The sequence below is a fragment of the Ptychodera flava genome, chromosome 2 (genome assembly GCF_041260155.1).
Source record: "Ptychodera flava strain L36383 chromosome 2, AS_Pfla_20210202, whole genome shotgun sequence".
NCBI lineage: Eukaryota > Metazoa > Hemichordata > Enteropneusta > Ptychoderidae > Ptychodera > Ptychodera flava.
The window spans coordinates 49,790,482-49,796,481 of NC_091929.1; positions in this window are offsets into that span (position 1 = coordinate 49,790,482).

Here is a 6,000-nt window from a genome sequence, read left to right on the forward strand (position 1 = left end):
TAACAAGTAATGTCATTAATAAGTATGGATAGCTGAAACATTTAAGACGACCCCCTTTATAGTTAAATAAGCACGTGAGAACACGTACACACAAATTCTATTAGATACAATCTAGTTTTACATTATTCAATTTCTCTGAAGCAAATATTCTGGTGTCACAGCATATATCAACTATATTACCTAGTTTATATTCAAAATTTCTTTCGTCTTGTAATCGATACTGCCTTCATTATGCCAGAATATCGCTAGAACAGTTCAATATTGAAGAGCATGTGAGTTACATTAAATGCAGTGGTGACTGACCTGCTTGAGTCCTAATTTAGTAGCGTGTAAATGCAAATGTGTTTTGGGGGTGTGCAAAGTAGGTGCACAATGTCGTAGAGTTACAGCAACAGGGAATAGGACACCAAAGCTGGTCCAATCAAAATATTCATTCAAAGTAAAACATTGCCAGGTCCTTGGGACATTTATTGCGCTAACATGAAGTTGTGCTAGGCGTCTGAAATGGAAAAGCTCACCTTAATAATAATATACTACACCCGTCAGGATTAGTCAAAATTAACAAATGTATGAGTAATGCAATTAAATGTCTCACTGAACTCAGTGACAGTTACATATGCTTTTATTTAGACTTTGTTCAAGTCTTGATTTGTGAATGTTAGTGGGATGAACACCGTAATTTGTGTTCTGTTTTCATGTGAAGCGCGTGAGTGGGGTGAACGCGTACATGGGAATTTCTCCCGGGATCACAAATCGATAAATTCTGCAAAAACTAACTCACTACTGTGCACACTAAAGGGTAACGCGTTCGATTGCTTGGAAATCCTCGCCTGGGCTGCCAAATTCCAAATAGTAGCTTTTACTCTTCATTTGTTGACAGACGTCTCATGTTTATCCTGCATACTTCCATATGTGCCATAGAACCTTTTGAAATATCTTATCATTTTAGATTCCGAATATCCCTGCTTCACAACTTTACATGCCAATGCATTGTGTATTATTCGGACACCGTCAATTATTAACAAATCATTAGGCACAAAAAGGTAGTATGCTATGAAAGCCCATAAGGGACATATATTTTTTGTGAGAAAAAATAATATCCCGTGCGTACGAGATACTAACTTCAGAAATTGCTATTTTATAATCCTCATAATGAAACTCTGTGTACATATATTTTCCCTTCTTTCCTCCGTACATTACAGTGTCTCAAAGTAACAGACATCTACTTTGGCCGCCATTATCACCTGACAGATACTTGCACTTCTCTGAGCTTCTTGATTTCGCCGTTGATGGCGACCGCACAGCTAACCTGTCACAATATTCCATCCAGACATCACTCATAGGTAAGTGGAAAATTTCCGTTAAGGGAGCTTGTCTATTGGTGGAAAATTGTCGATAGTTTGTCAGATAGACTGCATGTATTATGTGTTGATATTTTCGGGTGAAGTACTATATCAGCCACATCTTACCTTCGTATAGTTGTACAAAATATGGTGACTGTCCCGCAAATGTATGAAATATCATATCTCGTCAAAAATGCTTGCTTGATAGATTGCGACCCTCCCTCCAAAAACGCCAGCCACCCGACCAATAATTTCTGTCCCTAACTTACAAAGAAATTAAAACAATTGCTATGTAAATTAGGATGACTGTTTCAATTTTTCCGGGGGAGAATACTACAGTGATTTGGGGAGGTTCAAGTTTGAGAATGTCGGACAGGGGAGGGTCACATTTTAGACAGGAAGAAAGGGGAAGGTTACCATTTACAGTACAGGTGTGCACGGAATTCCCCCGGCCCACCCCTTGTAATTACTGCAGGCTCCCTTGCTACATTAAACCAAAAGGTGCATCTTTGGAAACCCTTTCACCGACTTTAAACACTTTTCTTTGGTCAGGAAGTGGGGAAACTGAAAGAAAGACTTCTTCATCTTTATCGTTTTGAACCAAACAGCAACCGGAACTAAACCAAATCAGGAAGTCGCTGAGGCCGCAACCTGATTCACCTACGCTCACAGATTTGGATTTATAAGAATGCCATACATCAGGCCCGACCCTAGGTTTCCTCATGCGTCTTTATTAATCAACAGAAAAGAGAAAACATGCGTTTATTGGACCTAAATTTGAATGACAGCGTGTCCGAATTGATTATCAAACAATTATTTTCTCATGTAAACATCACGGGCTGATAATGTAGCAAAGAGTGCCCAGACATAGTTCGCAGTTCGCGACAACATTTTCGATCAAATATTATTCCAAGGTAAACAGTAAATACAATAATTCAGGTCTTCATTGGACTATTAAATTGAAACAGAACACGAACACACACACAAACAAACACAAAGGTAAGCTATGTCGTGCACATAGGGAAGTTTCATGTTTAAGGTGGTTTTTGAAGAAAGTGTGCATGAGTGAAAGGCGATACATAATGCCCTGTTGTCTCCCTAAAGAAGGCTTTATAATTTGTAGGGGATGAAAAATTTATTGGACTGCTGGAATATTCTGTTACAGATGGCAGCTGGGGTAAATGGAGTAGTTGGAGTAAATGTGAAGGGCCTGCATTTCCAGAGTCACCAACAAAGTTGGGAGTACGGACTCGGACAAACACAGCCACGGACAGGACGAGCTCTAATCCTGAAATATCAGAAGATACTACTCCTTGCAGACGTTTATGCGGTAAGTATTCAGTAGATCTGCATGTACATGTGTAACACAGACTCAAAATTACAGCTCTATTTAGATCTTTGAAGCAAAACATCGCATTATGTCAGAAAATCGAGCTATGTACAGATAGATAGATAGATAGATAGATAGATTGATAGATACATGTAGAGACAAATACATAGATACATACATACATAGATTAAATACATAAAGACAGACAAACAGATAGATAGATACATACATACGTACACAAACACATACATACATACATACATACATACATACATACATACATACATACATACATACATACATACGTACGTACGTACGTACATACATACATACATACATACATACATACATACATACATACATACATACATACATACATACATACATACATACATGAAAATAAAAAACATGAAATAAGCGTACTGAATGCCTACACAAGAACAAATTTTGACAGTCAATCTTTCGACCAGCCTACTACTGAAAAGTACCATTCAACAGAGACATAAATTGCGCGCTTCACTTTTAGTGATTTGAGAGCAATCCAGAATGTGTGAAACTGCCAGCAATGGACAGTTTACAAATAATAAGTGTAATATATGTCAGCAACAATCTGATTTAATATCAAGAACATTTAGTTTCCCGTTAAGACAACAAGTTTATACTTATTCTATATATGTGCTTTATCTAAACATGGTTTTCATGTTTTATTTGTTTTGTGTTGTATATGTATTGAATTCTTTGTGCTGACATGAGATATATATCATGTACATTATATTAGCAGCAATATTTTCACATGTTGGTGATTTAAAAGTTGACTTTAATGATGTTCTACCGATCTGAAGTTTCTGACTAAACTGCAAAAATATATAATTAGCGAAAATCGTTAAAGCGGACGACGAAGACTTTCAATCATGGCAGAATCCAAGTACTTGCTTGCACACTTCTATCACACTCTCTAACCAGAATGTAGATTTTTCCCGGTTATCTTATGTCTCATTTTGGTTTGGCTGGCTTTCGTTTACAAGATGTACTTCTTATATTTTCCTATCATACAATATTCTATGATTGACGTCACGAGCATATTTCCTCACTAAATCATTCGCTTTTTTCTTCGTTCTTTTGATTTCATGGTGTTTTACTCTAAACTTGTACATATTTGTTTGTTTAAGTAATTTGCTTGAATCAGGAACTAAATTACTTGTTAAAGAATTATTTCCCTAGTGCTTATCAGATGTTCTTGTTTGGCATTCTTAAATTTTTTCAGTAATGGATATGTGCTTCTACAAGTAGTGTTTATGTTTTGTTTTGCTCTGTATATGTATTGTGTTCTTACGGTGACGTGTAAACCAATGTTCCTAAACTGAGTTTGTAATATCCAAAATATTTCAAGGTACCTAGTTCTTTTTTCTCACGTCAACGTCAGTTATTGATTTTAAATTGTCCACTGTCAATTATGCATCCGGCAACATATTGCATATTGGTCTTTTGACCAGTCGCGCAGGAAGACTGCGTCTTTTCTAATTAATTGGATATTATATTCTTAGAGTGAAACGCATCTTTCTTTTGAAGTAACGATTCATCAGTGATGTATTCACGTTCTCTGTTCCATCTTCAGGTAAAGACCTTTTCTTCTGACTAAGTGAAGAGGGCCATTATAAACTCAATTTTAGTGAAGCTGAAGATGAATGCAACAAGTATAACGCAAGGTTGGCGACCTATGACGAGCTTTACAAGGCGTGGGAAAATGGAATGCAAATTTGTTCTGCCGGTTGGCTGGCAGATGGTCGTCCACATTACCCTATGCAAAAATCATTCCCGGACTGTGGTGGGATGATAGGAATAGTGACATATTGGACTGCTCCACAATCGAATAAATACAACGCGTTTTGTGTTCATGTGAGATGTTGAACTAAAGTCTTTCACAGCCTTCATATTACGGTAGCATTTAAAACCAATAGCTCACATTTGATGATGTACTCTTAGATGGTAGTGTCGCACTGCATGCTTGAAATATACTACACATCTTCAATGATTAAAACAGAGGAAAAGCGAGGCTATGTTAGAAGCGTGCAGAATATCATATTGCAGTAATGATAATGCACCTAGCAATGCTACGAGATCACTTTATGCACAAGCGATCAAAATTGACGACAGTAGTATCTGAGAGACTCTTGCCATGGGTGCGATATTTTCCTTTCGAACAGGAAGACTTGGTTCACAATCCGAGTGTATGTAGCAGGTGATATTTCTATGGCTGCTGTCCTCTTCAATTGACTGTCTGTTCCTTGCAAAACAAAAATGATAATAAAGATCGCCAGACATCACCATCCAAAAGGCACGAGTGGAGGGTAAATATGAAATAAAAAAACATTATCATGAGCAAGGGAATCGAACACATATCTAGGAATAATGTGCTGGAAACCAATTAAGAGTAGCATGTGTGTGTATGTATGTATGTTACGACGCCAAATACCAATAAACCTTGACATTCTGAGTGGCATGAGTAGACACGGAAGATTAAAGACATAGGAAAAGAAATGAAACTATAATTGATTGTAAGAGTTTTTCACAGTACAGATTATTGCTGAGTGTCATACCGTTAGGTATTACAAAGTCTTAGATCCTGGCACCAGAAAGCCCTTTCCTATTTTCGCAATCTACGTAGAGCAAAGCATTGTTAATTTATAGGAACATGGCGCAAAAAACAGTCAAGCTTGGTGGCTTAGGTAGATGTTCTATATCGAACTGATCTTGACCACATATAACCTTGCTAAGATTTAGCAAAACTTGTTGTTTAAACATTGTCTGCCACAACCGCAATCCCGAGAACATTGTCAAATTGAGTGAATGGCACATCGGACACGTATCGACGATGGTAGTCCGTACTGATCCTTTCAACTTGCTTAATGAAGAGTACAATAAACATTGCACTGTAAATATAATAGTAGAGTTTTTATACTTGTGACTATGACCCGATTTGAAAGTTAAAGTTTTTTCTGTAGCAACCATAATCTAGGTTGTTCAGAAATGCGCGCGATTGTCCATATTTGTGTTTCTGGTTAAGTCGCGTTGCTTGTAAATAAAATGCTTATGTTATCGTAGGATACTGTGTGCGTCTGTTGTCAACGTAATTAAAACTTTATAGAAAAACGCTCCATCTCGGGCGCTGAATTTCCGACGTTCGATCTCTCATGCATCCGTTTTCTGCATTTGGGACTTAGAGTAACAAAAATACCTAGCAAGACAACAAAGACACACAAGTTGATATAATATATGAGCAATAACCCCCGTCGCAGTCGGGTATACACTCGATTTTGGTACAATTCG